Raw genomic sequence first — 11,881 nt, forward strand, 5'->3', positions numbered from 1 at the left:
ACTTATGTAAATCAAAAGTGTTATCATTTTGGTGTCTTAGAAAGTTTTCTCATTGCGTACAAGAAACATAACATTAATTAGTTACGTTTCTTATCATTTTATGGGTCAAGTTCAAATTTTGTAAGGAATAATTGACGAAGCGATAAATCGACAACTATTATTGGAAATGGAATTTAATTTCACGCGCAAATCTCTAAAGGGTCGGGCATTAGTCGTTCTGGAGCGCACACTGGAGGCTCTACAGCGTCGCTGTCGCGGAGAAATATCCTCTAATTGAAACGAATGGATCCACCGCCTCCATGTCACACCAATGAATTGAACCCTCGAATGCCAATCCCTGATATATCACAGTCCCGCGGGAGCACCCCCCGCACCCCCGCACCCCCGCCCACACTCAGCCGGCATAAATTATCCGGAGGGCGTTAATTAAATCCACCTTCACGTAACTCACCCTTCTTCATAAATACGTCGCGAAGGCTTTATCGGTTCGCGTCGGAGAAGTCGAGCTCATTGAGACATAGCTAAATATAATTCTATTAATTGATTTAACGAAAGGTAAAGTTTAACCTTATTGACAGCAACTAGGAAGAGCAATGCATAATAAATAATAATAACAACTAACGAAAACTACGGACTTTATTATCCTTTATGTATTCCAATTAAAAATTCTAACAAGAATCATATCAACAAAGACTACAAAGTTATATTCAGAAGTTTAGTTATGAGAAACCATGTTTCTAGAATGAATTTGGCAAAATGGACGCGACGTAGTTTCCATAACAAGCGGCCCGTGACTCAGCACTACGTCGTCAGCCGCCGACAGCCACCGACAGCCGCCGCGCAAAACTGACAACATAATATACAAATTGACAGATATAAATGAATATGTGTCTCAAAAGAAAAATAACATCACATGTTCAAAGTCTGTTACCTAAATGTCTCGGCCAGTTTACCTGATACCTGCTTAAGGATCGGCTTTTCACTGGACTCTAATCTGAAAATTTACCTGAAGATCTAAATTCATGATATGAACATCTCTATATTTATGTTTTGCAATTGTTAACGGTAAGAAGTCGCCTGTAATTGTGAGGGAATCAAATATATATAACATACGTACGTGAGCTATGTTAGGTAGAGAAGGACATCATGTTAACTCTGCAGGTGCGAGTGTGTCGCTGGTTGCTGCGCCCGGCCCCGCAAGCCGCGGGCTACTGTTAGGCCCATTACTGGTTCTCGTTAAAAATTGCTCCACGATTTTGTACCGACCTTATTTCTATTTTCGTCAGCGAAAAATGTAAAATTGCTCCGTAATCCCCCACACAGCCGCGGGTGGGGAATTAAATTATTATGTTTACGGTATTCTGTAATCTTTTCCCCTTTTTCGATTATAATTAGCTTTATGTATATAAATTTTATTCAATCTACTGATAAGTGTAAAGGTTTGATAATATATGTTATCAATTTTCAAATAACATTTTCTGTTATTTTTGTGTTAATAACAAAATCACGGCAGCAACACGGGACAGATCTGCGCCATAACATTCCCGTCTTCATTACACAACAACACGGGATGTCGGGGTGCAGGAATTTTTCATTACCGACCTTTCCCTGTAAAATAAGTTAAAAATTTTGTTATTAAATGTCGCTCACATATCTTTGTAAAACATATCATTTTATTGTTTCAGGTATGCTAGAACGAAATCATAAACAATGCATTAGCTTGCATAAGGATTCGTTCTACGGTACGTTACACATTTGAGAATTACGAGTACTCCAATAGTGCTTTGATGATGTATAAATTCAATAAGCGTAGTGTTCTACTAACACTCTACACGTGCAGACCATTGTTACGAGTACAAAAGATATTTTTATTTAAATAACACACATTTATTTTGAAACTAGCTGGATATCTGTCAGTTATTTTATACATCTAATTTAGTTTATTTGCTTATATTAGCAGAACAATACCAATAAATTACAGAGGTAAAACAATTAATGAACATTATTTTAATTATTAATTAATAATATAAAATCGAATTTAAATTTACCTGAAATGAAACTGTAAATAATTAATTTAACAATTCTTTGGTAAACTACTCTAACGCAGTATTGATCAGTTATGGTGACTTAGTTGCGTGCGGGTCGGATGTAGCGACGCGAGACGTGGTGATAATATGCCGATTATTAGTGAAGTCAAAAGAAATATGTTCCGATGTTGATTGTGTATTTGCGGTGTACTAAAAAGTATAAAACCTAAAATTACGAGTTATTTTAGTTGGTATCATTCTTAATCACTGCTTAACATTTCAGTCACAATGACTATTGGATTATTTGCTGCATGTAGAAAAGGATTTTCTTACAATTTTTCCATTTAGTGAAGCCAGGCTTTATCTATGATTTGATATCTAACCCTTTCCGCCCGTGTGATGAAATGCGTACGCAGCGCCGAGTATTCCGTCTCACGGGAGTTACTCCGCGTCTTACAATTTAGGAAATCACTGTTGAAGAAAAACGATAACAAGTGAACCGGAAAACTAATTATAAATACGTTTAAAGTAAACAATTATACAAAGAGTATATTTTTATAGTTTTAGGTAAACATTAATCAACTTATTTTCCTTTATTTTAATAGTAAATACTTCTGATAAACAAAATGCGCCGCCGCGTGGAAATATGAATGTTTGAAGTAATTTGAAAATACAACGTCTGAATTCCAAACGGGAATGTGCAGGAATTTCAAAGTGTTATAACCTCAACTAACAACAGCAATCTGCAAGTGAAATCTGCACGATGGCGAACTGATCGTTTAGGACGGGGACATTACTGAAACGATTATGGCGACGTTGTCTCCAATCAAATGGCGATGGGACCTCTCCAGAGCCTGCCCTCATTCCCCAGTTCCAATCCCTACACGTCTCAACGCATCACTGCACCGGAACAGCGCACTATATGACATTTTTTTTAATTCCGTAGACTTTTACTTTATAACATCTGTTGCATTGCAGAATCAACAGATTAATGAAGCACTAAGTACTCGTATAGATTTAATATAACATAAGAGTTACTTGACAAAGTTGAAGTAAATTAAATTATGCTTACGAATTAGGCAGATGATTAAAAATGAAACATTCCGAATATTGTATCGTCATTTAACAATGATGTATTTCATAGGACAAATGTTTGGTATGAGTGGTGTGGGCCGAGGCCGGGCAGGTCGCGGCATGTGCTTCGCTCGGGACTGTCTAATGGCGGTCGTACGTCACTGCGTTCTTTATGTCAGACTATTTGCCAAGATCCGGCTCACAAAGACCAAAATTTGTGGTTAGGCTAATAAGTACAGAAGACCGCTCACTTCGCTAATAAAACATCTTTATTGCTCTAACATTAACTTATATAAAAATTGAAATCGGAAAGGTTTCATGTAGTCTGTATATCTTCTTAAATTAAGCTTCAGAACATATATAATTATTTTAGGTAAATTTATAAAAACCCTTTACTCTGATGTAATCTATTTTAATATAATAACGAAAAAGTGCGGAAACTTCAAAAGGAAGTGGAACAAACAAAAAGTAACTATAAAGAAGAAGGAAACCCTTTGCTCGAAATGTAAGGAAATAGAAACAAAGATAAAAGGGAATTCAATTATTAATTAATGAACTTTGCAAGCGTTCAGTCGCCGCTCGCTGTTACAATTAATTTTTTTTTTGTCTAAATTACACTTTCAATAGAATTATCACAACTGTCCACCCTCAAGTCATTTACACTTTGAGGAAACTCTATCCTGAAACACGATTTTTTTTTGTGACTGAATGGCCACTGTTTGCTTTGAAGAGGCATTTACAGATTCACCGGGCTTGAGGTGGCCGAGCGCAGATGGCGCTTAGCCTAAACCTCGTTTATGAGTAACTAAGCTCGAGGGCTCCCTCAGGAGCCTCGGGGGGAGCCGTTACTTTGTTATTACTACCGGATTGGGAGGCCACCGAGCTCTTTGAAACACGAGTTTTGCTTTTCAAATGCGACCTTTTGATCACTTTTGTATTCCACGTCTGTGGTAAACTCTTTCATAATGTTTGAATGAGCGGCATACAGTAATTATCGCGTACAAAGTAAGTGCGGTGAGTTACAATCAGACAGGCAGGTGCAGTGCGATCTATTGAATGTATCATATGTAACGAGTGGCCCTGTCTCCCCGCTGTACCCGGCACAGAGCGCAGAGCAGTGCGCGTCATATCACCTGCTTTATTGTTTCCAGCGCCAGCGCTAATGGAATCCAAAGCGAATATACTAAAGGAATCTATTCCTTTTGAAAGCTCGTATGTTTTTATTTTGTTTCGCCTTTCTTTTTATAATTGCAATATTTCTCTTCGATTTCTTCGTTGTCTGTAACTTGTATTATTGTATAAACTCTTTTTTGTTATTAAATAGCACAAAAGTGTTGATAAATTCACAGCAACAATTTACACAGGTGACATTGAGGTGACATTGAATGTGACAATGCGATGGCATGTATTTACACATTCATGCAAATTAAGACAAGCAATTGAGCTAAAAATACCAACGGTTGTGATCATGTTGGTGTTATTATTACGTTGCTGCCGGAAGTCGGAAATGGCGGATAAACCATGTTGTTATGATTTAATTCGTCATTGACGTGTTGCAATAATGACAGCCTCTTCATTCTTTACAAGGATAAATAAACATATAACTAATTCTGAATATTAGATTTTTTTTATGTCAATCTGTAAATAAATATAATAAACAAAAACTTAAATATGTCACTCGGATTCTCTTATTTTCACAAAATCCATACGACATCGAAAACGAGAACACGTTGTTTTTAATCAAAGCGTATTCTTTTTCGCCATTGTCAGAACAGCCTGTATTTATCGCGTCATGTTATTATCAGTAAAACAATGGATTGTAATAAAAGTAGTAATAGTGTCATTTAACGGAATGTATGCAAAATATCATATAAAAATGTAATAGTTTAAACATGCTTTAAATATAACTAACTCATTTAAGTGTACATATATAGTAGGTTGTCGACCGTGTCCGCTCTTGCTGCTTGTTCTAACCAGACGAGAAGCGCCACTTTGCGAGGTTTTCAATTACCCTCTAACATATAAAATTGTTAAGTATTTATTAACTTTGCACATAGAAACACTTTATGAAGCTCGAGTCCTTTTGTCCGCGGCGAGACCGGCTAGCTTACGGCTTAAGCTAAAATTATGTTCCGTTGGAGGCTGCAGCGGGGTCGTGTTTTTAATATTCGAAGGCTAATCCGCTAAGCCTTTCTTTGTTGCCCTGAACTCCTCCCTCCTGTATCCGCACCCCTGTACACGCTCCTGCTTATATCTAGCTTTAATACCCTACTTAAATTCTTAAATTAAAACTTTTAAAAATCATAAACATGAACCGCGCGTTAGTAGTTTATGTTTGAAGGAAGTTCTTATAAAGTGAAATGGAGTAAAATTTAAAATAAGTTTTCAAGATAATTAATTCTATAACGTCTAAGTAATACTGAGAAGAATTAAGTTTAAAAAAAGTCAAGAGCAAACATTGACTATGTTTCTTTTAGGATAGCGGATGTTTTTACACGATTGAAAATGTAATTTAGGTCAAAGAGGTCAGATCTCGACGCTGCAAAGACAACAAGAACAACAAACTTCAGACAACAATTTACACAACACTAACATATAATTTAAAAGTCGTTTGGAGCCGAAGTTAGTGTCGAAATCTTGTACTAAATGAACGCATCTCAAAACACTGATGTAAACTTCGATTAACTTCACCGTAGTTATTTCCTAAGAGCATATCCAATTATGAGCATTTTTATTGATGGAGAAGTATAAGAAATGTGTTAGAACGGTGCTAAATAGAAAACCTTAATATGAAGAGTAAAATGACAAAATTTAGAAGACATTGAGAAATGACGAAATGATGAATTCTGTATCATAAGATTCTCTGTTACAATTATTTATGGCAGTACGTTATTACACAAGCAGCCTCCCGCAGCGTCACCTGCGCCTCTAATTACGAGTCCTGCGGACCGACTGCTGACTGCCGGCAATCATGCACATCTTTATTTTCACCCTTTATTTATCTCACTTTCATCGCAGAATTTTCTATACTTTAGTATAAATGGGTTTCTCATAGTAAGAGGAGCAGGCTGTTAAATTTTACGAGACCTCGACCTCAAGATCTCATTTAGGATCGAACAAAGAGTTTCCGTTGGTTATTTTTTATATTATATTGGTTATATTTATCGCTTCAATAGTTACGAATACTGTTATTAAATGCTCACTACTATATTGTAAGTAAAATGTATCGCCAAAACTAGGTATCGACACAATGGTTCAAGTAGTAGTGACATTTACACAGTTTAAAATTAGATCAGAGCAATAAAGAGAGAGATAAAACTCGTCGATCTAATCATGCTTCTAATTTAATTATGTTAACTTTGTAATAATTACGAAGGACACGAAAAATAAGAAGATATCACATTGTTTAGGTATATGTTGATTTAAGTACATTTTTTCCTTCCTTGAATTTTATCAGATTGTGTTCAAGCAATCTTGTTTCTTACTAACCTGTAATTCAGTTTTAAATCCCCTGACCGCTGGCCGAACTCCCCGATGTCTGTGGCTGTCTACCTTTTTGTTCATCCACTCTGTAAGTTCGCAAATAAAATTAATGGTATGAAAATATATGCAAGTTGTTTGTATAGAGTTAGCGCCGCATCGACTCGCTGCTACGTTTGCCTCGGCCCTCCATTGTACCGTACGGTACGACCTTGTATTTATTTTTTTACCTCTTGTTAATTATAACGATTATAACAAATTTGATCCAAATGGAATATAAACTTAACCACATGTAGGTGAGGAAACAATGTTACATCGTAGGAAAAAACTTTATGTTACAAACTACATTTATTTTACAGCGTAAAATGAACACTTTGACACAATTGTTTAAAATCTATTAATTTGTCAATGGAACACGAAGCTCTGCCGACATTTGACGTAAGCGTAGGTATTACGGGCACGCGCATTCTCTATTCAATCTCAGACGGATGGCAATTTCATTTGGTCCCCTCGTCCCCTGTGTCCCCGCGCCTCGTGCTGCAGGCTGCAGACTGCAGGCTGCCTGCATTTGCATTTAATTCGCACCTCCTCCGACGCCAACAGCTCCGAACACTTGAGACCAACGAAACTATTCACCATGCAAACTTTGTTACCTCTTCTTGTCATATTGTTACAATCACTAAATTGTCTTCCTAAAAATTAGTTATTTCATTAATCGTAATTTGCTTTTGTATTTATCAATTGCATAACTTTGTAATCTAAGAATGAAATCTTAACGAAATGATCCATTTTTTTAAAAAGAGCAAAAGCCACATTGTAGATCGATATAACTTACAAACAAGCTGCAGAGGTTAAGTCGCGCAGCTTAGCTTGAACTTAACGGGGAAGCAATTTGCGTGAGCTTAGCAGCGATGTTGCCGGCTTAGCGTGGCACGGAGCGTGGGGCGCGGGTTCAATGCCGGCAGGTAGAGCAAGTTATCTCACCACTTTGCACCTCACTTTACACTTTTAGAGGACTTGTTGTCGCAGATTACCTTTAAAAGTGGTCTGGGAATTCGAGAGGAGAGGATTTCTTAAATCTTATAAACAAGTTACATCTTGATTATCATTAACAAGAGGTTTACGTAAGTAATGAATCGACTAGTCTTGTGATTACAATTTCACTTTTCCATCGCGATTTAATTTTGCAATTCGTAAAATCTACTTATACTTAAGTTATCTGGTAATAACAGTTTTGAAATTCAATTTCTGAAAGATTCCAAATTTTTAAACTTTGTCCCCGCGCAGTAAAGTTCCACACGGTAGCAACTTTATTCCAAACTAGTACATACGTGGCGGAACTACGGCAGAGATCATTTGCCTGCCCGTCGCGTCTCCGTCGCGGTGTCGTTACGTCGCGATAAATAAATTGCTTCTAAAGAACAAATAACAACACCAACTTCAAACTATTGCCTTGCTGCTTGCACAGCGAGACTCGGCACCGGGCAGTTCGCACGATCATTGTCGCATTTTCCTTTTGATTTCTATTTCAATTTATTTATTTAATACAATGCTGGAAGTGTTCCTTTCAATTTTGTTTGAAAAATTTAAGATAACGCCATAGGTAATATTTCCTTATCTAGTCTAGTCACCTTCCAATAACAAGCGTCTGTTGAATGTCCTCCTCGCAATAACGCCGCTGCCTCCCCCGTCCCGCTGCAACGGTGTGTGCGTTATTAGAGACGTCACGGCAAATAATATAAGTTGTCAGTAGGAGTTGTGGAAACTTATTAATACAATTTGCAGCCGCCCGCCGCCGCCCGCCGCCGCTGTTGCAGACACGTGCGGAGCTTTGACAACGCGGCTTTCGTACTCTGCCTACCTATTATATACGTACTTATAAATTAGCGATATAAGTATTAAAATGCATGCAAAGACATGTCATTATTGTTGTAAGAAATATAATTCGTGTGTTTCATTAAAGTTGTGTTTATAAAAATTAATTGTAATGTGATTTTTACGTCTGTATACGCAATGTAAACACACGACTTGTATCTCGACATTGTCCGTTTCGTTGAAGGATTTTACGTAAAGGTATTTTTTAGCCTTTCGGGTCTTAGGTGTGTAGTCTCCGCCTCGCTGATTGTAAGGCGATCGCACTTTGAGCAATTTGTGTTAAGCTCACCGGAGCAGGGATCAAAGTGATACGCCGACATCGCCCAAGAGGTTGCAATCAACTTTTGAACCCTCCTAAAAATTACTTTATATAGCAAAGAAACGGGTCCTCGAGTGTAAAACCTAAGTAGTGTAATAAAAGGTGATTAAAAAACCTTTATTGTCAACTAAAACACTTTCTATTTATAAGACAAAATAGCCTTGTTTAATTCAACCATTGTCCTACTTTTCATCGAGACTTCAGGATATTCTGAGAACTCAAACGCTTGAATTCTTCCATAAACAACGTTTGATACAAAAGAACGTTTGTCTACAGATGTAAAGCAATAATTAAGCTAATATTTTCCTTCAACATTTACGTAATTATTATTGCAATTTATTGAGCCGGGTATATATTTTTAAATATGTAATATTGATGTCGCAATAGTGGGATAGCGAGCAACACGCCGCTTGGTTTTTTCATGCGTTAAATTAGCGGTCGCCCGCCGCGCCTGCTAATTAGCAATTGTTACAGTTGCCGAGCGGCGGGCGGCAGGCGGCGGGCGGCGAGCACCGGGTCACCGGGTCTCCGCACAACCACCTTATGATTTGCTTTCAAAGAATTTATGTGACTCGAACAACATACTACAATTACTTATTCATTGTTCAGTAAATGAATTATCAAAGTAATTCATTAATAAAATTAAATGACCACTAAAAAAAAGTTATTTTAAAATGTTACAACTTTAAAAAGAAGAGAATTTGTAAAACTGCTTTTTTCTTTTACACGTATAGTAACTAGGCAAGATATAGTTTTTCAAGTTCAATAGTTTATTTAGGTGATTTGAACGTTTGTGAAATGTTCCACATCAAACCTTTGTACTATTTACGATGCCACATAAATTTTCACTTAGGCAAAGCTGACGCTTTTTTGCATCCGTTAGCCGACGGAAGGGTAAGGGCTCTGAATATTGTTGAAAAGGGATGACATAACATTTCACTCGGCTCACTTTAATATTTACATAATACTATGCAATACACGTCATCAATCTCAAAGCTAACAAATCACCCAGTATTTTGTTACTCTACTGTCCTAAAAGTCTTTTAAACATTTCATATATATCATGTTATTGTTAAGTATCTTCTAGGTTTAAATATAATTTGTATATCGTAGTCTAAAAGGAAAAATAAGATAACCAAAGAAAGCCTGTATCTAGATTTTTAATGTATTCTGGCGGCGAAGCTTATGTTCATTTATTATTTGTGTGCATTCCGCACAGCGCCCTCTCGCGGTGTGCTTAGGCCGCTCATTACTGCCTTGTGCCGGCTCTAGCGGGTGAATTTTTCACGCCGAGCTCGGAGCCGACTTAAGTGGAGTTTATCTCTACTTTGTTACTTCTTAACACGAACTGATTAAGTTTTTAAATGAAGCCGCGTGTGGCCACGAAATATGCACGTTCTCGGACAAACAAGATAAAACGTATGTTAAGGATAAAATGTGAGAGTTGGTATATTGTAACAAGTTTCTTGAAAGTTTGCTAATAAAAATATACTTATACGTAAAAATAACAGATAACGTCGAAGGTTTAAGTTGTTTTAGTTCTCAGCTAGTTCCTCAAGCGCAAAAAATCCAAACGTTTCTTTGAGATCGTTACTTGAATTTCAATGCGAATAAACCCTTTCCTGGTCCGGACTCGGTATTGTTGGCGTCGATGTGAGAATCGTAATGAGTCCACTTGTGTTATTTACGGCCAGGGTCGGACTCCGACACCGGCGGCGGTTGTTTGTCGATAAACGTTTGACAGTTGTTAGTGGAATTTACTGCCTCAAAGGTGGAGTCCGGGGCCCTCGGCGCAGGGCCGGACTCGGCCGAGTTCCCTTCCTATCGCCGATGAACCGTTCGTTTTTGTTTACTTGTATCAAGATAGATGCGATATCCCAAAAGGTCTCGGATCACTGATTGCTTTTTAAAGTTAAGCTATTGAGGATGTTCAAGTTACATTTCATTGTTCTGTATCTTAGTAAGTTTTAAAACAGTTACTAAACAAACTGTTTCATTTAAATCAATACAGAGTATTATATACTTACTATAAGATTTACCAGTTCAATGTTAATGTTTTCCAGAGAAAAATAATGAGTGTATTTGAAAAAATCTTTTTCGCTCGTGTAATAAAATCACTTATTTCTTCTCAAAGTGCTTATTTATCTTTTATTGCACGTCTCTGAGCCAAGAGTATTTTCAATAAATTACGTACGCACTCAATGTTGATTGCTTTATATCTTACATTTTACGTCCATGTTAAAGTAACTATATATTGATCGGATAGAATAGAACTAGTTAGGAGGAAATATCATACATATATATATTATGATACTACACTATGCAACTCCAATAATCAGCGACATAATTCGTCCTTTCTGTGAAAGTAAGTTTAAGTTGGAAACGATTAAGCGATACATCATACAATATAAAACGTGGTGTAAGATTTGAGAGTGTCGGCGCGCAGTTTAGGCGCGGTAACGGCGCGTCATAATTTATTCCGAGCTGTGTTCCATCGCCGACTTAAAATGCTCCGTTGAGTTATGTGTTCCATAGCCTCAGACCCGGAATGTTCCTGTGATGAGTTATGAGTTCCACTGCCGACGCGGCGCGGATACGTTTCCACCGGCTGTACACAGACGGAGAGTTGTGCACATTTATATTAGATTCTATCGTTGTTATAATTTTATTATGACAATCAATCTCAAATTAAACTAATTCTATTTTTGTTAAGAAGGAATATTAATTGGCCGACTTCCAAAAAGAAGGAGGTACTCAATTCAACTATTAAATTAACATAGTTGACAGATAGTTAAAAACCTTTTCAAACACGTATGATAATATATCAGTACAGTAAAGCGTGATTACAACGTAAATATAAGTTACAGAGGCAAGGGGCGGATGGCAGAGGGAGGGTGGAATTGAGTCGCAGTTCTCACGGCTTACGGAGAAGTAATCCTCCACTTTCATTACAAGACATGCAATATCGTCGAGGCGAGCGCAATCTACGCTGCAAGCAAATTGCTCTCTTAAAGTTATGACGATAAAGACAATTTTGCTACTCGTATAAGAATGTGTCAAGTTCGTAGTTTAATTACGCACTATGGTATTCTATCGTGTTATTCGA

General features: G+C 37.2%; 1 long non-coding RNA gene across 1 annotated transcript; it reads right to left on the bottom strand.

Moving 5' to 3' along the window:
- Positions 1-750: 750 nt before the first annotated feature.
- On the bottom strand, positions 751-6,648 carry LOC106101735. Its single transcript, XR_001225532.1, has 4 exons — positions 6,591-6,648; positions 1,118-1,608; positions 932-994; positions 751-846 (listed from the first exon to the last, which is right to left on the bottom strand). It is a non-coding gene; the product is annotated as an uncharacterized LOC106101735 (long non-coding RNA).
- Between the last annotated feature and the right edge of the window lie 5,233 nt (positions 6,649-11,881).

This window comes from Papilio polytes, unplaced genomic scaffold, assembly GCF_000836215.1.
Source record: "Papilio polytes unplaced genomic scaffold, Ppol_1.0 DF823958.1, whole genome shotgun sequence".
In the NCBI taxonomy this organism is placed as follows: domain Eukaryota; kingdom Metazoa; phylum Arthropoda; class Insecta; order Lepidoptera; family Papilionidae; genus Papilio; species Papilio polytes.